Source organism: Myotis nattereri (genome assembly GCF_964212035.1).
Source record: "Myotis nattereri genome assembly, chromosome: 2".
In the NCBI taxonomy this organism is placed as follows: Eukaryota; Metazoa; Chordata; class Mammalia; order Chiroptera; family Vespertilionidae; genus Myotis; species Myotis nattereri.
In genome coordinates, this window is record NC_138076.1 from 104,201,266 (window position 1) to 104,222,614 (window position 21,349).

A 21,349-nucleotide genomic window follows, 5' to 3' on the forward strand; every position below is an offset into this window, starting at 1 on the left:
TGTTCAATTTCTAAAACTTCTTTTGATGTATTATGAAAATTCACAAATAAAGATAATATATGACAATTATTGTAATGTCATATTAAATGGATGATCATAGGAATAGATATTTCAAACAGAAGAACTTCTTTGAAGCATAATCTAAGAGTTTATAATGTAAGCAACAATACCTTGAAAATGTTAGGGTGCAGTAACAATAATATCAGCTTTATTCAATTTTAATTCATTAATAGTTATGAAAATAACAAGTCCTTGATTCTAACTTAAAGATTACTAATTCTGTAACATTTTATTCCCCTCCCCCCCACCCCGTCCAGGATTACGTTCTCAGAATAAGTTGATCACCCAAGTGTTGAAAAATTCAAACTCTACTTTCATTTTTTCTCTACCATTCAAGATATGAGTCTCACTGTAAGATATAGTAAATATATTTAAGAAAGAAATTGGTAGTTTGTCAAGAGATATAAACTGAGTAACTTTCTGTATTTCTTTATGTATGTTTCACTTTAGATGCTTGGCTTATTTAACTTGCCATTTACTTTTTTTACACACATTTATTTTCTTTAATGCAATTTAGTGCTGCCCCAAGAAATACAAATGTGAGCCATATGTGTAATTTAAAATTTTCTAATGAACATATTTTAAAAAAGGGAAAAAAAGATAAAATTAATTTTCGTAGAAGATATCATTTAATCTAAGATATATAATTTTGAGATATAAGCAATTTAAAATTTATTGAGATATTTTTTCATTTTGTTTGTACCAAGGCTTTGAAAGCTGTATTTATTTGACACTTAGATTATACCTCAGTTTGGACATACTGCATTTCATTTGTTGAACTTCCTTATGTAGCTGGTGGCTATTATTGACAACACAGCCCTAGTGTTTTACAAATTATAGACTAATAGATACCTTTTGAAATTCTTAAAGGAATCTCTAAGATTGTCACTGAATACTGATTGTAGAGAAGAGTAATTTTGTTGTGTTCAGTGGCTGTTAATAAAAAGTCTATTTCAGAAGGGAGGGAGGGACTGTATCTATTTTCCTGTCTGCCCTTTTCTTTAACTGGTGTAAACACAGTCAATTATATTTAAATAGAGGCCCAGTACATGAATTCATGCACAGGTGGGGTACCTAGGCCTGGCCAGCAATCAGGGTTGATCAGGACCTGGCCTATCGGGGCCTGCTGGCTGGAGGGAGGGGCAGGGGGAGGGACCGCAGGTTGATTGGGGCCTGCTGGCCAGGGGGAGGAAACCAGCCCTCAGCCCCCATGGGAAAGGGGCTGTGTCTGCCGCCACAACACACTGACCCCCTGGTTCCCCGACCCAGCCTGGGGCTTGAAGACACTGGTGGGGTCGGGAGAGGAGGCGTTGATAGCTGGGGCAGGTGTGGAAGGAACAGATGCTGGAAGCTGACGCCATCAGCTGAGCACAGGAGGTTGGCTGTAGGAGTGCACTGACCACCAGGGGGCAGCTCCTACATTGAGCGTCTGCTCCCTTATGGTCAGTGCATGTCATAGCAACTGGTCAACTGGTCATTCAGTTGTAATTGTCTCTTAGGCTTTTATATGTATAGGTGATTTCCACACTTCTTCCTATCCCAAAACCCAACACCACTTGGTGCAGAAGATTTGCACTCTTCTCACCCTTTTTTAGTGTCCCTTCCTTATAATGCTAAAAGAGAATAAATGATGGGGATCTGTTAGATTTCAGAAATGGATTGTTCAGTCACAGGCCTTTGTTCTTAGGATGTACATTGGAGGCAGATATCCCTATCTGACAAGAAGACCTGTTCCCACTTGTGACCCAGTAAGCAATCTCCTGGTGCTAATAGTTATTATTTTAAAGTAAAAATAACTCTGTAGTAGTTAAATCTGTCAGTGACATCTCTGTATGTAATATTTTGAACAGGAAATAAGATTATTTTCCTCCTTGCTAAGGCTACTTTTAATAGCATGAGAAGGCTGTTCAGCTTTGATTTGAGAGCTTCATCAGTGGGTTCCCTGAGAGTTTTTGCCAAAGGGATATTTGGAAAACCTACTGGTCCTAGAAGAGGTGAATGTAGAAATAAGTGAGAGGCTAAAATGAATGAGAGGAGGCTAAAATATATGACCTGAATATTAGCAAACATCTCAAATGCTTAGGATCTTAAAATTGTAAATGCTTGGCTTATTGTTTATCTGCTTTTATCCCTCAAAGGAAAAGTAAATGAATGATGTTTTTTTCTAATGTTTGTGATGCACATGATTGAGAAAAATGAATTAAAAAACGTGCTCACACTTTCATCTGATACTCTGTGTCAGACTTACCAAGATTTATCTTCCTTAGAAAGTTATGGTTGAAAGTACTTCAAAAATCATTAAGCTTCACCTCTTCATTTTACAAGCAGGAAATTAAGGTCCATGGAGGTCAGATGAACTTTCTAGGACCACAAAACTAGTTAACAGCAAAGGCAGGTGTGATGATGATTGGGTGTGTGTGGTGAAAGATGAGACCTCAGGACTGAAGTCAACCCACAAATGAAGTCAAAGTTGTATAGCAATAATCACAAGTCAGTAATTACAGATTCTGGATGCTGACACTGTGGGAAGCCATCCACTGTTGATACTATCATGAGAGTGCATCAAGGAACATGGAAGGCTGATGGACGAGCATTGGCAGGGCCAATACTAAGCACCATTGGTCTATAGAGATAGCAATGGCTCAAAACAATTTCCTGACCTAATAACCTCAAAGTAAATGTTTACTGAACCTTACCAATTTTTACTGATATTTATTGACCTTAGAGATGGACGGTTTGCTACCTGTTTGCTGTGCTTTACTGAGGGCAAGCTGTGTATCTAAAATTGAATAAAAAGCAGACAAGGCCAGGTTTCAGGGTGCCTCTCCTAGAGAGAGGTCTCCACTTGGCCCTTACCACTTAATAATTCATGTTTCTTGTATAGTATTTTCATTTGTGCATCGGCCCCTTCTTCAGATCCTAAACCCTTGCCGTAAAAGGTTGTGGCATGGCACTATCACAAAAATCATCTTGTATCATTTGCATCTTTCATATCTAATCTAATAAAAGAAAAACATGCAAATTGACTGCACCTCCGCTATGCCCTAAGCCATGCCCACCAGCCAATCAGAGCGACTATATGCAAATTAACCCAAATAAGGTGGTGGCCGGCAGCCACGGAGGTGGAGCAAGCAGGAGGCTTGGTTGCCCAGCGATGGAGGAAGCCAAGCTTTCTGCCTGCCCTGGCCGGCTGTGGCCTCAGCTCAAGGCAACAAAGTTTCAATTATAGAAGATAAATAAATCCAAGATACCTGCTTCCAGCCAGCCTCCACTGGAAGCTTGGGTGGCTGGGGGCCATGGCCAGCCTGCAAACAGGCAACAGCCCCTCAGCCAGGATGGCCACAACCTCATTGGGTAAGGGTCCCCACTGGGGGGCTTGGCCAGCCTGCAAATAGCATCAGCCACTCACCCAGGCTGGCCACACCCTCATGGGGTGAGGGTCCCCACTGGGGGGGTTGGCCAGCTGGCAAATAGCCATCAGCCCCTCACCCAGACTTGCCAGGCACCCCAGCAGGATCCCCGACCCTGAAGGGGGTGTGGCCAGCCTGAAAACGGCCCTCAGCCTCTCACCCAGGCTGGCCAGGCACCCCATTGGGACCCCCACCCTGATCTGGGACACCCTTCAGGGCAAACCAGCAGGCGCCCACCCATGCACCAGGCCTCTATCCTATATAACAAAAGGGTAATATACAAATTGACCCTAACAGCAGAACGACTGGGAATCACTGGTCACTATGACACACACTGACCACCAGGAGCCAGACGCTCAATGCAGGATCTGCCCCCTTGTGGTCAGTGCGCTCCCACAGGGGGAGCTCTGCTCAGCCACAAGCCAGGCTGATGGCTGCCAGTGGTGGCGGGAGCCTCTCCTGCCTCCTCAGCAACACTAAAGATGTCTGACTGCAGCTTAGGCCTGCTCCCCACTGGCAAGTGGACATCCCCCGATGGCTCCTGGGCTGCCAGAGGGATGTCTGACTGCCAGCTTAGGCCTAATTTCCCCTGGAGCAGGCCTAAGCCAGCATGTAGTCATCCCCCGAGGGGTCCCAGACTGTGAGAGGGCACATGCTGGGCTGACGGATGGCCCCCACCCCCCTGTCGAATGCACAAATTTTTGTGCACCGGGCCTCTAGTAGAAAATTAAAGACATAAAATCAATAATACTAGAGTAATATAGAGTTCTAAAATTTAGAAGAAATAAAAGCTAAGCATTCCGTTTTAAAGTTGTTGTGTTTTTTTTTTTTTTTTTTTTTTTTTTTTTTTGTATTCAAGGGGTTTTTCTTTTCTCCTGATTTTATGAATCCCTGAGATTATTGTAGACTGATTCTCATGATCTGGATAACTCACAACCTTGAAGGAAAAAATAGTCCCTCCAAAAAAGAAGTAAGTATTTACACTGCTTATCCTCTAAGTCTTGGTGTTTTCTAAAGGAAATTAAAAGAATGTTTCAAGCTGAAAGGATTGAGGGAGAAGTATAATTTTTTGTTTAATGAGATGTAGAGGCTTGGGCATATGTCAAGGTGACAAAAGGTAATCCAGACAGAAAAAAAAAATAAAATCTTTGGGTGCTTTGTTTTGCAGTTTATCTTTTCTTGAACTTTCTAGACAAGGCAGAAATTCTAGGGGGTCAATTAGAGGAATCACTTATTGATGCTAAGGATTATGCAGCAATTTTTCTTTCTAAAAGAGAGATGTACTTAGGAAGGTAGGAAGATAAATACACTTATTAAGCAGTGACCACATTCAATAAAGAATCTGCATTTATTACTTCAATTTCAACTCACATGGGAAGTATTTGGGTTCATCCCTACGCATCCTTTTCCCTCACTCTACATATTTAAGCATCACTGGAGAGTGTACTTTTTCCTGTATTTTTAATTTGTCATTATTATCATCATTCTATTTCAAGGTACCATTATTTCTTATCTGAAACTCATCAGTTATTTTCCCCACTCTATTCTAAACACTGCACCTACAGTGATCTTTTCAAAACACAAATTTAATCATGGCTATTTCCTGCTTAAAGCCTTTCATTTTAAAAGTTTTAATTTTATTTTCTGATTGAAGTTTACATTCAATATTACTTGGTACTAGTTTTGGGATACAGCTAAGTGGTTATGTAGCAGGATAGTAAGAAGTGAGGAAAGAAAAAGAAAATTGAACAAGGCCAGTTTGGGCAGCTTATAGCAAGCTTGTGAATTGCAAGACTTTATCATCCCTAACCAAGGACACTTGAGAGCAAATGGTTTATACCCTCCTCCCTAACCAGAAAATACATAGTTTAAATCACCCTGGCCTGGAAAAATAGAGAAGAAAGACCTAATTAATACTATTTGTGCCAGCTAATTCAAGGACAGATGAAGTCAAGCAACAAATTTTTTAAAAAAACAAACAAAACACACACACACACACACACACACACACAAACAAAACAAAAAAATACACCAAACATTAAAGCCAGACAGACTTAAGATAAAATAGTAAAATAGACCAAATAATAATCTAAAACTCCCCTATATACTCATTTTAATGCATCAGCATGATAAAAATGCACCTGGAAAGCTGATGAATATTCTACTGAAACCCTCCCCTAAGATTCTTGCCTGCAGAAAACAAAACAAAACAAAAAACACATAAAAAGCTCTCAGGTGGGCTCACTTTAGAGCATGCCCATGCCCCTTCCTGGGCATGAACTTTTTATTTCTTCCTACATTCTAATGGTCACCAGGAGACTTGCAGCCAAGGGAGTGATGAGCAGCAGCAGCTTGTCCTGGGCTCACTCTCTAATCCTGTCTCTAAGGCCCCATTTTTCTCTGACTTACCCAGTAAATAAACCAGCCCTGCCCAATAGTCAAAGTGTCCTAGGGAGTTTGGGAGACCGGGAGTTCGATCGCTCACTATGACATGCGTTGACCACCAGGGGGCAATGTGGAGTGAAGGAAAGCCCCGGCTGTCAGCCAGCAGCCAGAAGGCCCTGATTGGCCCTGATTGCCAGCCTGGCTTAGGGACCCTACCCGTGTACGAGTATCATGCACCAGGCCTCTAGTTTCCTATAACATTTTTTAGATAGTCAAAGCAGAGCACTGCCTAAGCTCTCCCCTGTTGTTTCTTCTACCCTAATTTCTTCCTTTGTTTCGTTATCCCCAGCGTTAACAAATATACTCTCAAAACCATCTGGACTCATGTTGTGAAATCTTTCCTACATGAAGTCAAGGACCCACACACTATAGGCTACCCTGAGGCAGACCTGCTCTGGGCCAGGCCCTGTCCAGTAACATTCTAATGCCCATCGTAGGGCACTGGAGTTATTTTCTCTTCCTACACTCTCTCTAATTCATCTTCCTTGTCATTTACCATCATCAGTGTGGGGAAACCTATCAATCAGCTGCAGAGTAAATCCTTTATCAAATGCACCTTGTCAAGACTAAGATGGACGGTAAGCATGCTCCCTGGACATGGATTCACCTGCCCAAAGACTGTGCCCAGGTGACACCTGAGTGATGGGATCCAGTGAGTCAGGACCTGATCGATCACTCCTGACACCTGAAGAAATTCCTTCCTTCCCCCTTGTTTGGCCAGCATGGGCATGAGTCCCCTGTCTGAGAGATGTAAATTCATTCCCAGGGCAGTTAGCCAATGTCTGACCCTTGGTAAAACCATCCTTAGGGCATGGGATAGACACATCCACAGGTCAAATGTGCTTTCTCTTTCCAGTTCTCTCTCTGCCCCTGTGGATGTGAGTCCCCTGTCTGAGTGCGGTAAACCCATCCCTGGGCATCTGGCTAATGTCCCAATTGTTGGTAAAGCCATTCTCAGGACACTGGGTACACAAGTCCATGAGACAACTCAAATGAACTTTCCCTTTGTATTTCTCTCTCTGACTCATAATATAAATCCAGGTCCTCTAACTAAAGCATTTAGTACACCAATTTTGACAACTTCATTTTTGCCATGCCATATCTCATCTTCTGACACTGGGTTTCTCTTTCCCCCATTTGAACTCTTTTTGGGATGTTTCATGTGTAATTCCTGAAAGTAGGCCAAGACTTCCTTTGTTTACACAGCTCATTCATGGCCTTTTAAACTTTCACTGAGAGTCTAACCAAGTCTTCCTACTGGGTAATTAGATTAAAAAATAACAATGTCTTTCAAAACCCTAAACCCTCCTCCAGAAGGCCCAGCATTCTCACTCTTTTAATGCTTTAAAAATACTCTGACCTCAGCACCTTCTCACATACACCCCCCTTTCCCAAAGAACAACTTTCTTTACTCTAAGACTATTAATGCTTACTTAACAGTCTGGCTACTATCAGAAACTGAACTCTTTATCACCCAAACCTTAGCATGTTATTTCTAAGGGAAAATGTGGCAGTTTTAAATCCAAGTGGCTAGAGGCCTGGAAATAGGCTGCAGGGTCTGCTCCCTCCTCCCCCACCTTTTCTCCAGCCTCATAATTTTCCAAAGTCTTTGGCAACTTAAAAGCTTTGGAGCATTGCTGGGTTAAATGATAAACATCTAAATACTTCAACAAGATTTTTTGTTTGTTTGTTTTTTGTTTGTTTGTTTTTTTCCCCAAGGCAGTTGTATAACTTTATTCGACTATCAGCATTAGTTCTCATCCATGTTAAGGGTCTGTAGATTTTTGAAAGTGGCGACAGGCACATAGGTTACCAATGTATATAGCTTGTTTGGTGAATCTTCATCCTCATTGCATTTTCTGGATAAACATACCCGCATACGATATGGGACATTCCTATTCCTTTGGTCCAGACAGCTTTGTTGAGCCTGGTGTCAATGCACACATCTGGAGTCCCCATCTCTTTCATGGCAAATTTCCAGATCTCCTTGAGTGCCCGAGGGGCACGTTTCTTGAAACCTACGCTGTGGATGAACTTGAGGATGTTGATGGTGTACTCCCTGGTCACCACCTCATTGATAGTGGAGCGGCCCTTCTTCTTCTTGCCACCCTTCTTTGCAGGAGCCACTGTGCTTGGCAAGTTGGAAAGAAAAAGCATGGGGTATTGTCTTTCAACAAGTTTTAAGTTCACCTGATTTTAACTTTTGTTACAGAAAAATCTATAAAGTAGATTTAGAACTGTTAATGTAATGTCTTGTGCTTTGTTAAAGGTACGTTTCTTGAAAGTAAGAATGTTCATAAATGTCAGTCTAAGAAATTCTGGCTGTTTATTTTTTGGCTATCATTAGAAAATTAGGGTTTCTAAGAGTTAAGAATTCTAATTAAATTAGAAAGAATTTATATGGTTTTGATAATAGAAGGTACGAGGCACATAGATATACATTTTAAAGAAAATAATGTTTGTAAAAGTTATACGAAGGTTTGTGAAAGTTTTAAGAAGGTTCATAAAAGTTATAGAAGGTTTGTAGGGAGAAATGTTAAAAGGAAGTTATATAAATGACACAGGCTAGTAAGCCAAGTCAAGTAGAATAGGGAAACTGAGATAGTAAAACAGCAGTTTACAACCATCTAAAAAATCCTATCTCCCCTAAACCAAGGACACTTAAGAGCAAATGATTTGAGAATAAACCTCATTTTGGTATATTAGACTACAACCCTCCAAACTAATGTCTCTTTCCTTCCAAAAGACCATTTGTCATAACTCTTATTGTTCTAGCTTTTGCCCCAGTAATACTAAAATATATAAAACAGTGTGTCTCCACTAGGTTACAAGCCCTACTTGTACTCAGAAAATGCCACCCCTAAATACCATCACAACCTCCTTTTGTGCCCAGGCCTCATTGTCCCTCTGACCCAAAGAGCAAGGACAATGGGCCAGATACAGATGTAAAAACTCGCCAGGGCAGAAAGTTCCAGATGCCAACAAGGGTCAAAACTTGGAAAACAAGAACTTCGCCCTCAGGGTAATCTACCCTCCCACTAGCCTTTCTGGAGAAAAAATAGCCCCTCTCACATATCAGCCAAATGACTAATAGATTATATACCCAGGCTTCCACATTCCTGCAGATTGTTAGTGACAACATCCCCCGACCTGGTGCAGACTATCCCATCAGAACAGTGCAAGATATTTTCAAACTCATTGCAGACATCTGGCTCCAGGGAGATTTATAGGATTTCTCTCCAGATCATATCTATTTGTTTAACTTCATAGTGCTTCTGAATCTTGCAGATCTTTTATATCCCCAAAAAGGTCCCCCTACTAGCCCTAGACCATCTCTTGGCCAAAGAGGGAGGGGTTTGTTTAGTTGCTAACACCTCCTGTTGTTTTTATCTAAACTCTACAGGTCAAATAGAGGAAAGAACACAACACATTCTACAGAATACTCAGTGGCTCAAGGAGATCAGTCAGGACAGCATAAAGCAGTCCATATGGTCCAGCCTACAAGCAGCTCTGCCCAAATTAACCTGTTTTTTATCTCTTTTAGGCCCCCTGACACTATTTCTCCTACTCCTCCTCTTTGGGCCCTTTATTTTGAAGATAGTTACCAAATTTGTACATACAAGATTACAAATCCTACTTAACCAGACAGTAGGAGTGTTTGTCCTTACCCAGGTAAAGGGACCCTACAGGCTTATACCCCAGGAAATAATCTAAATTTACTCCTTAGGCTTCCATGCTGCCCCCTCCCATGTGCAGGAAGCAGCCAAATAGAAATGACAACCTCATCCCTTTCCTTTTCCTTTATATATAACCTTTAAGATGGGAATGAAAGGGTTAAAGAGAATAAAATGGGGCAGAGGAAACTTACTGTCCTTAGCAGATATCTTGCAGAAAGCTTGCAGCCTTGAGCTCTGCATAACCTAGATAACCTGAGGAGGAACAAAGGACTGGACCAGCCTGTCAAGCTCTGTGCTTCAGCAGAAACCGCCCGCAGCCAACAGAAGCTGATAAAAGCCTTGCCTCCCCTTTAGTCAGGGTTGACTCCTTTTTTTGGACTCAGCCTGTCTGCACCCAGGCACTTGAAATAAAATCTCTTTTGATACATTATGGCCTCATGTCATAGATGCGCGATCCCGACCCATTCAGAACCTTTCAAAAACCCGGCTCTTTTGAGGGGTCATTAACAGAAGCTTTATAAAAGAACACAAACATCAATCTGATCCCAAGTCTGTTGAGGCAGAGCCGATCTAGGTATACATTTTATCCAGCAGGCAGCCCAAGGCATTAGGGGAAAAAAAAATTACAAAACTAGCCTTGGGACCCCAGACCCCACTGAGCAATTGGTAGAGATAAATTTCAGTGTTTTTAACAACTGAGTCAGGGCAATGGAAAGCAAAAAGCCACCCACAGGCTAAAAACAAAAGGCTCACTTAGCTACAGCTTTAAGTTCTGGGCTGTGAGGAACAACAAAGGGGCAATACTATTCCTGTGGGCAAGAAGGACACTGGAAAAAGGAGTGACCACAACAAACTTGAATACCACTGCTTCCAGGGCCATGCCCCTTCTGCAAGAGAGAAGGCCATTATAAAATCTAATGCTTCCAAACCAATGATGATCAAAAAACGTGAGAATTGATGATGCCTGAGGCCTCTCACTGTCCCCACCAACCAATTGACCATCACACTTAAGCTGCAGCCTGGGGAATCTCACTTTTAGTCATGCCTGTCTTATGGTTCTGGGGTGCCCCATTCCCTTATTATGGAGGGACATTTCATCAAGTCTGGGAACTACTATATAACCCCCAAAGTTACCTCCTCTTCCTCCCCTCTTGATGCCAATACAATATAGGGCACATATCCTGGGGAGGATTGGCAAATTTATTTCACTCAGATACCCCTTTAAACAAAATTTAATTATTTGCCAGTATCACAGACATTTTCATGGAATAAATTAAAGCCTTTCCTACCGAAAAACACACACACACACAAATACAAAACTACTGAGGTGGCCAAATACTTACTAAAAGAAATCTTACCTAGGTTTCAATTACCAAAAAGCTTACAGAGTAACAACAGACCCTCTTTGTAACCACAATTACACAATAGCTAGCTCAAACTTTAGAAATCAACTATCACTTACACTCATCATAGAAACCTCGGTCGTAAAGTAAAAAATAAATAAACAAACAAACAAAAACTAATCAAACCCCCAAATGACTCCAGCCAAGCTACACCGAAAAGCCTGAGAATCCTGCATGTGTCTATGTTCCTATAGGTCTCATAAAAATGAGAGCTACACCTAAAAAAAAACTTACAAATGACCCCTTTGAATTCACTTATGTCAGGCCTTTCTCAGATCTCACCTGCTAATCTACACTAATAAAAGACAAAATGCTAATTGACCATACCTTCGCTACGCCCTAAGCCATGCCCACCAGCCAATCAGAGTGACTATATGCAAATTAACCCAACCAAGATGGCAGCCAGCAACCACAGAGCTGGAGCAAGCAGGAGTCTTGGTTGCCCCGGCGATGGAGGAAGCCTAGCTTCCCGCCTGCCCTGAGCCAGCTGTGGCCTCTGCTCATGGCAACAAAGTTTCAATTATAGAAGACAAATAAATCCCAGATACCTGCTTCCAGCCAGCCTCCACTGAGAGCTTGGGAGGCTGGTGGCCATGGCCAGCCTGCAAACAGCCATCAGCCACTTACCCAGACTGGCCAAGCACCCCAGCGGGGACCCCACCCTGAAGGGGCTGTGGCCAGCCTGAAAACAGCCATCAGCCACTCACCCAGGCTGGCCACACCCTCATGGGGTGAGGGTCTCTGCTGGGGGGCTTGGCCAGCCTGAAAACTGCCATCAGCCACTCACCCAGACAGGCCAGGAACCCCAGCAGGACCACCCCCCACCCTGAACGGGGTGTGGCCAGCCTGCAAACAGCCATCAGCCTCTCACCCAGCCTGGCCAGGCACTCCTATATAATAAAAGGGTAATATGCAAATTGACCCTAGCAGCAGAATGACTGGGAATGACTGGTCACTATAACACACACTGACCACCAGGGAGCAGATGCTCAATGCAGGAGCTTCCCTCTGGTGGTCAGTGTGCTCCCACAGGGGGAGCTCTGCTCAGCCATAAGCCAGGCTCACGGCTGCCAGTACAGCAGTGGTGGTGGGAGCCTCTCCCGCCTCCTCAGCAGCACTAAGGATGTCTGACTGCAGCTAGGCCTGCTCCCCACTGGCAAGTGGACATCCCCCGAGGGCTCCTGGGCTGCCAGAGGGATGTCTGACTGCCAGCTTAGGCTCATTCCCCCCGGGAGCGGGCCTAAGCCAGCAGGTGGTCATCCCCCGAGGGGTCCCAGACTGCAAGAGGGCACAGGCCAGGCTGAGGGACCTGCCCCCACCCCCCCCCCTGCTGAGTGCACAATTTTTTCTGCACTGGGCCTCTAGTACTAGTATATAAGGAAACCCTTCAGCTATTATCTTACACCATTAATCTAGGTGCTGGGGTCCAACCCCAGCGGGTCCAGGGGTCCCCAAAGGTGTGGACGGAGTTGGCGAAGAAGGAATGACACGGAGACAGTGTTCAGTTGATCAGCAGCCTAGCCAAGATCTCCAGCCAGGATCTCCAGCCAAGTTCTGGTCTGGATCTCCAGAGAGGTTCTGCTTAGAATCTCCAGCCAGGTTCTGTGTCCATGTTCTCTTGCTAGGTTCTCCAGGTTCTCCAGCCAGGTTCTGTAGCCATGTTCTCTTGCTAGGTTCTCCAGCCAGGTTCTGTAGCCATGTTCCCTCAGTAGGTTCTCCAGAGAGGTTCTGCTTAGGATCTCCAGCCAGGTTCTGTGTCCATGTTCTCTTGCTAGGTTCTCCAGGTTCAACAGCCAGGTTCTGTAGCCATGTTCCCTTGCTAGGTTCTCCAGCCAGGTTCTGTCCAGGTTCTCCAGCCAGGTTCAGTCACCAGGTTCTAGTCAGGTTCTCTTGCCAATTTCTGCAGTCAGGTTCAGTCCAGGATCTTTTGCCATGTTCTCTCCAGCGAAGTTCTTCTGTCTCTAGGTTCTGTGTAGGTTCTGTGTCTAGGTTCTGTGACTAGGTTCTGTGTAGGTTCTGTATTCTAAGTTCTGTCTCATTAGTTCTGTCTCTTGCTGTCTTGTTACATCTGTATTTATACCAGTTGATTCAATCCTATCAATCTCTATTCCAAAGGTTAGGGCGTTTCTTATCTCCATTCCAGGGAGTAAAGATTATGTAGCTTAAGCATGATTGTTCATAGTTAAAGTGATTAATTACCTGCCTGGCACTTAGTTAAGAGGTTTTATTCCCTCCCTAACTTCAGGGTAAAATCCCTACCTGGGGAAACAACCTTTCTCAGAGACCTTGGTTAAAACGCATAGTGCCAAGAAGGTGAGCAAACATATTAAGAACAGTATGCCATATATGCCAGGTCCCTTGAAACAGCAAGCATGGACCGGCTCCCGGCATCTAGGATGGGTACAAAAAGCATTACAAAACTATAGAAACAAAATTCTACCTGCCCCTTGATAAAGACTACCAACACAATCAAGTTAAACCACGGGACATAGTCTAAAAACCTGGAAGGATAATTACCCTGGGTCTCAACTATAACCCAGATGGAAGTGCCAAAATCTAGTCATGGTCAGCACCCTAACTACAATAAAACTCATGGGGATAATAAATTTGGTCCATTTATCTTTAATTAAACCTGTTTCTTGTGAGTTCTCACAGGAACCACAACTGGAGACCTACCCTTCTGAACCCACTGAGGACTTAAAGCTCCTCTTCAAAAAACAAACAAACAAACAAAGAAAGAAACAAAAAACCACCCTGTTGTAGATAATTAATAACTTGACTTAAAACAGTTGTCTGTCTCATATTTCTGGCACTCTTTCTACTAGCCTGTCAATACACTCAGCCTTCTCCTCCAAAAAGGAATTTTTCTGTCCCTGTTGGAATTAATCCTTATCAGATGCTCTACTCTACTAACCTCTTGCAAGCAACTCAAATACTACCTGAAATTCTTCAGTGACTGAACCTAACAGGGAGCTGCTAGGTGGAGGCAGGTTGAAGACAGATCTCAAGGTGCATTGGGCCTTTTGCTGACTTGCCCCCAGGCTCAGCGTTCATGGAATTGGGCTTTGGTGTATAGCATGGTTCTTCCCACACACACCCAGGCTCAAAAGAGTCACCCATACACTTTGGATCACACTGTAGCTCTGAACAGGTTGCTCAGGACCAATCACAGGTAGCCTCTGATATTGACCTGCAAAAGATTCTGGTGCTTCCCACGAGGCCCAAAGCCAATATACCAGGTGACAAGTTTTGGACAACATTAGAGCAATATCCAATTAGTTTCACAAGTGGCACATCTAACAGAAGATCTCTGTATGCATCAGACTCTCCTGAGGTGAATTCTGTTTTGTGTGAACAATACCCACACAACAGCTCGTACACTGTGGTCATAGTCAATCCTAAGAATCAGTCAGCCTGAAGGGTCAACCCAATGCATGAATAGGTCAATAGCAATCAATACTCAATTACTATAGGAAGATTCACATAATCCTTTAAGAAAATTCTTGTAGCACCAGCTCAGGCAATCAAGGAGACAACACCTTTGGGTCCCACAGGGCACTTATGGCATAAAGCCATCCTGCAAGACTACCAGGCATAGCACATCTACCTAATACACAGAAACAAACTCAAAGAAACAGCCAAAATGGAAAGATAAAGAAAGATTCCCCAAATGAAAGAACAGGAAAAATCACCAGAAAAAGAGCAGAATGAAAGGGGGGCAAGAAATATACTAGATTTAGAGTTAAAAAAAAATGTGTACAAAATGCTAAAGGAACTTAGAACCTCAACAACATGAAAAAGGATATAGAAACCATAAAAAAGAATCAGTCAGAAATGAAGAATAAAGAGTGTCTTAAAAAATGGATACACACTTAGAATAATTATTAATTCCAATGGGCTAAATCTGAAAAGTAAGAAACATCAATTGAGCTATTTATTAGCTGTTTAGTATGAATAAATTTGGGGGGACACCCTATATATTTTAAATGAATAGAAGGAATAAACAATAGGATAGATGAAGCAGAGAGTCATTTAGTAATTTGGAAGGCAAGGTAGCAGAAAACATCTAATCAGGGCAGCAAAAAGAAATAGAATTTTAAAAATAAGGATAATTTAAGGGACCTTTGGGACAACATGAAGCATAACAATGTCTGCATCATAGGGGTACCAGAAGGAGAACCAAGAGTGCAAAGAATCAAGAACCTATTTGAAGAAATAATGACTGAAACTTCCCTTACCTGGTAAAGGAAAAAGTCACACAAGTCCAAGAAGCAGCACAGAGTCCCAAACAAGATAACCCCAAAGAGGCCCACATCAAGACACACCATAATTAAAATGGCAAAGGTTAATGGCAAAGAGAGAATCTTAAAAGCAGCAGCAAGAAAAGGACAGTTAGTTACATACAAATGAGCTCCCATAAGACTGTTAACATTTTTTTTTGTCCTCAACAAATATTACCAAACCAAATCCAGCAACACATTAAAAAGATCATACACAGAAGGTACCTAAGTTGGCTGAGCTCTAACAAGGGGCTAAATGCCCTTGCTCCCAGCCTTAGATTGGACTTACAGCTAAAATACTACATAGTAAACTTGAAAAAACAAGAGAAGTATAATTGATTGGACATATTTTGTCTAAGAAACAACATAGAGACTATTAAAAGAAAGGGAGTCTCAGTAAGGGGGAGTCGCCCATCGAGCTGGCGCTTGATGAGATGCCTGAGTGATAGTGGCTACAAAGCTCCCTCCCAATGGGAGTGTGGCCTAGCATCTATGCACAAGGATCCCAAACTCTGAACCACAGAGACAGCAAGGAGAGCACTCGGCAAAAGAATTCAGGAGAAACTGTCTGCCAGGGAGGCTGGGTCCATACATTTCCCTTCAAAGAGTGTTCCTAATATTGGTAGTTCCAGCGGGAAAGATTCACCATAAGCTCTGACTACTGGAAAAGTAGCTCCACGGTATGTGGCTCCAGAATAGAAACGGGCTTGTGGATTGCACTCAGCACTGACTTTAAGGAACCACCTACTTTCCTGAATGGCATTGTACAGAGCCCCAGAAAGCATCTAAACTGTGTTGGGTGGGAAAAGGTAAGAGAACTCTTCCACCACCAGAGTGGTATTAGAGCTGGCAGCAGAACAAATTGGAGATTTTTTACCCTCACTGAGAGTTGGGATTCTGAGTGAAGCTGGGATTCTGGGTGCCAGCTTTACTGAGATCAGCTGTGCAGAGAGACAGGAGTCCCACAGGAGGCTGATCTTGAAAGGTCCACTTCCTGCTTGGACCTGAGGCACAAGGTCATCAAGTCCTTGCAAAGTGGGGTTTTTGTTTTATTTGTTTTAGTTTTTTAACAGCATCTGATAGGAAGGCTTATATTGGGAATACAGACCAGCAAGAGCTGGGCTTTGTGACTGCATTATGTAGAGGTTGATCTTGTGGGTTCAGCCTTATGAGTTCAGCCAACCAGTACTGGGAAAGAAAGGGTGGAGTATGTCTACCTCTCTTGCAGGCTGGGAGCACCTCCGCCAACAGGAAAGGGCTTGAATCAGCTCTCAGAAACCCCACATGGGGTGCAGTTTGGCAGGGGTAAGGAAAACAGCTCAGAGGAGGATATTCCAAGAGTAAGACCCTCTGGGGCTATTGTTTGGGACCAGGAGGAAACGTTTAGTCCTCCTCTTGAGGGCTGGGAAGGCAACATGCTCACTGAAGCCTCATTGAGCCCAGACAACTGAAACTCCCCATACAGAAAAGGAAGCAGGCTGTATCCAATCTGAATCTGTATCAGGCCATTTTAGGGGGAACTACAGTTGGAGGATATGGTAGAGACTGAGGAGCTTGACTTTAAAGCAGATATTTATTTCCCCTCAGTGAGTGCCTGATGACAAAATCTCTAAGTAAGGGGTCCAGTAGCCCTAGCAATGCAAGCCTGCCTCCACCCTAAACACTCTCCTGAAAAAAGACCAGGCAACCTCGTGGGGGAGGAGGAGTAGCTGACAGGTAGAGACAGTCTTCAGAGAGCCCCAGACAGGCCAACTAAAACATGACACTGAGAGCCAAATTTGCACAGTCCCTGACATTGGCTGATGCAAAAGTACCTCCCAGGAGATCTGATATCAGTATACAAAACAGTGAGCCTCAGAAAACATAAGCTGCCCAGATAAACTTCACTTGGTTGTTGTTTTTTTGTTATTGTTGTTTGTTTTGTTTTGTTTGGCTTTGCTTGTTTTGTTTTGTTTTTGTTTTTGGTCCTTTTGTCAAGATTTTCTTTATTTTTTTTTTTGGTTTGATATTATTGGTTTGATATTATTATTTAAATTGTCAAGATTTTGCTTTTTTTTCTCCCTTGTTTCTTTTATATTTCTTTTTTTTTATTTTTTATTTATTGCTTAAAGTATTACAAAGGGTATTACATATGTGTCCATTTTATCCCCCTCCCTAGACAGTCCCCTAGCCTCCCCTATCCCCCAATGTCTTATGTCCACTGGTTATGCTTATATGCATGCATACAAGTCCTTTAGTTGATCTCTTACCCCCCCTACCTCCTGCCCCCAACCCTCCCCAGCCTTCCCGCTGCAGTTTGACTATCTGTTTGAGGCAGCTCTGCCTCTGTATCTATTATTGTTCAAAAGTTTATAATGGTCTCTATTATCCATGAATGAGTGAGATCATGTGGTATTTTTCCTTCATTGACTGGCTTATTTCATTTAGCATAATGCTCTCCAGTTCCATCCATGACGTTGCAAATGGTAAGAGTTCCTTCCGTTTTAGAGCAGCATAGTATTCCATCGTGTAGATGTACCACAGTTTTCTAATTCATTCATCTACTGATGGGCACTTAGGCTGTTTCCAGATCTTAGCTATGGTGAGTTGCGCTGCTATGAACATAGGGGTGCATATATCCTTTCTGATTGGTGTTTCTGGTTTCTTGGGATATATTCCTAGGAGTGGGATCACAGGGTCAAATGGGAGTTCCATTTGTAGTTTTTTAAGGAAACTCCATACTGTCTTCCATAGTGGCTGCACCAGTATGCATTCCCACCAGCAGTGCACAAGTGTTCCTATTTCTCCACATCCTCTCCAGGACTTGTCGTTTCTTGATTTGTTGATGATAGCCAGTCTGACAGGTGTGAGATGGTACCTCATTCTTGTTTTGATTTGCACCTCTCGGATGATTAGTGACTTTGAGCATGTTTTCATATGTCTCTTGGCTTTCTGAATGTCCTCTTTTGAAAGGTGTCTATTTAGGTCCTTTGCCCATTTTTTGATTGGATTGTTTATCTTCCTTTGTTGAGTTGTATGAGTTCCCTATAAATTTTGGAGATTAGGCCCTTATCAGATATGACATTGGCAAATATGTTTTCCCACACAGTGGGTTTTCTCGTTGTTTTGTTGATGGTTTCTTTTGCTGTGCAGAAGCTTTTTATTTTGATGTAGTCCCATTTGTTCATTTTCTCTTTAGTTTCAAGTGCCCTAGGAGCTGTATCAGTGAAGAAATTGCTTCGGCATATGTCTGAGATTTTGTTGCCTTTGGATTCTTCTAGAATTTTTATGGTTTCCTGTCGTACATTTAAGTCCTTTACCCATTTTGAGTTTATTTTTGTGTATGGTGTAAGTTGGTGGTCTAGTTTCATTTTCTTGCATATATCTGTCCAATTTTCCCAACACCATTTATTGAAGAGACTATCTTGGCTCCATTGTATGTTCTTGCCTCCTTTGTCAAATATTAATTGAGCATATTGGTTCGGGCTGATTTCTGGGCTCTCTATTCTATTCCATTGATCTATATGCCTATTCTTGTGCCAGTACCAGGCAGTTTTGAGAACAGTGGCTTTGTAATACAACTTGATATCTGGTATTGAGATCCCACCTACTTTGGTCTTTTTCAGGATTGCTGTAGCTATTCGGGGTCTTTTTTTATTCCAGATGAATTTTTGGAGAGTTTGTTCTAGATCTCTGAAGTATGCCGTTGGTATTTTAATAGGAAGTGCGTTGAATTTATAGATTGCTTTGGGTAGTATGGACATTTTAATGATGTTGATTCTACCAATCCATGAACACGGTATGTTCTTCCATCTGTTTATGTCTTCCTCTATCTCTTTTTTCAACGTCCTGTAGTTTTCTGAGTAGAGGTCTTTTACCTCTTTAGTTAAGTTTATTCCTAGGTAGCTTAATTTTTTTGGTGCGATGGTAAACGGGATTGTTTTTATAATCTCTCTTTCTGAAAGGTCACTATTGGTGTATAGAAATGCCTCAGATTTCTTGGGGTTAATTTTGTATCCTGCTACATTGCCAAATTCATGTATTAAGTCTAGTAGCTTTTTGAAGGAGTCTCTAGGGTTTTGTATGTATAATATCATGTCATCTGCAAATAAGGACAGTTTTACTTCCTCTTTTCCAATTTGGATGCCTTTTATTTCTTCTTCTTGCCGAATTGCAATGGCTAACACTTCCAGTACTATGTTGAACAGAAGTGGTGAGAGGGGGCATCCCTGTCTTGTTCCTGTTCTTAGGGGAAATGGTGTTAGTTTTTGTCCATTGAGTATGATGTTGGCTGTAGGCCTGTCATATATGGCTTTTATTATGTTGAGGTATGATCCTTCTATTCCCACCTTGCTGAGAGCTTTTATCAAAAATGTGTGTTGAATTTTGTCAACTGCTTTTTCTGCATCAATTGATATGACCATGTGGTTTTTTTCTTTCAATTTGTTTATGTGATGTATAAAGTTTATTGATTTGCGGATATTGTACCATCCTTGCATCCCTGGGATAAATCCTACTTGGTCATGGTGTATGATCTTTCTGATGTACTGCTGGATCCGATTTGCTAAGATTTTGTTGAGGATTTTGGCATCTATGTTCATGAGGGATATTGGCCTGTAATTCCCTTTCATTGTGTTGTCTTTACCTGGTTTTGGTATTAGGGTGATGCTGGCTTCATAGAATGAGCTTGGATGTGTTCCTTCCTCTTGAATTTTTTGTAGTAGTCTGAGGAGGATAGGTTTTAGTTCTTCCTTGAGTGTTTGGTAAAACTCCCCTGTGAAGCCGTCTGGTTCTGGGCTTTTGTTTGCTGGAAGCTTTTTTATGACTGCTTCAATTTCTTCCATAGTTATTGGCCTGTTGAGATTTTTAGATTCTTCCTGATTGAGTTTTGGAATGTTGTATTTTTCTAGGAATTTGTCCATTTCCTCCAGGTTGTCTAGTTTGTTGGAGTAGAGCTGTCCATAGTTTTTTTTTTAAACAATCATTTGTATTTCTGTGGGGTCTGTTGTTATTTCGCCTCTATCGTTTCTGATTTTGTTTATTTGGGTCCTCTCTCTTTGCTTCTTGGTGAGTCTGGCTAGAGGTTTGTCAATCTTGTTTATCCTTTCAAAGAAACAGCTCTTGGTTTCATTGATTTTCTGTATTGTTTTTTTGGTCTCTATGTCATTTATTTCTGCTCTAATCTTTATTATCTCCTTCCTTCTGCTCACTCTGGGGTTTTCTTGTTGCTCTCTTTCTAATTCTTTGAGTTGTAGAGTTAGCTGATTTACTACCATTTTTTCTTGTTTTTTGAGATAGGCCTGTAGAGCTATAAACTTCCCTCTCAGGACTACTTTCATTGTGTCCCATAGGTTTTGGATTGTTGTGTTTTCATTGTCATTAGTTTCCAGGATGTTTTGAATTTCTTCTTTGATTTCATTGGTATCCCAATCAATATTTAATAGCATGCTATTCAGCTTCCAGGTGTTTGAGTATTTTGGGTTGTTTTTATTTTAGTTTATTTCTAATATTATGCCATCGTGGTCTGCGAAGACTCTTTTTATGATTTCAATCTTCTTGAATTTGGGGATACTTTGCTTGTGACCCAATATATGGTCTATTTTTGAATATGTCTTATGAGCAGTTGAGTAGAATGTATATTCCCTGGCTTTGGGGTGAAGTGTTCTGAAGATGTCTATTAAGTCCATCTGATCTAGTGAGTCATTTAGGATTGCTGTATCTTTGCTGATTGTTTGTCTAGAGGGCTTATCCAGTGCTGTCAGTGGTGTATTAAAGTCCCCTACTATGATTGTATTGTTGTTGATTTCTCCTTTGATCTCTTCCAGGAGTTTTTTTATGAATTTGGGTGCTCCTGCATTGGGTGCATATATGTTTACCATAGTTATATCTTCTTGTTGTATTGATCCCTTTAGTATTATGAAGTGGCCTTCCTTATCTCTTGTTATGGCCTTCACTTTGAGGTCTTTTTTGTCCGATATAAGTATTGCTACCCCAGCTTTCTTTTCCTTTCCATTTGCCTGAAAGATATTTTTCCATCCTTTCACTTTCAGTCTCTGTGAGTCCCTTCTAATGAGGTGGGTTTCTTGTAGACAGCA

At 42.0% G+C, this 21,349-nt stretch overlaps 1 protein-coding gene and 1 pseudogene across 2 annotated transcripts in view; both read right to left on the bottom strand.

Moving 5' to 3' along the window:
• TRPC4 (transient receptor potential cation channel subfamily C member 4) overlaps positions 1–21,349 on the bottom strand; it is a 312,640-nt gene that overhangs the window by 197,084 nt on the left and 94,207 nt on the right. The window lies entirely within an intron of this gene.
• Positions 7,666–8,072, bottom strand: LOC308511965 (large ribosomal subunit protein eL31-like; annotated as a pseudogene). Its single transcript has one exon. The product of its transcript is annotated as a large ribosomal subunit protein eL31-like (transcript).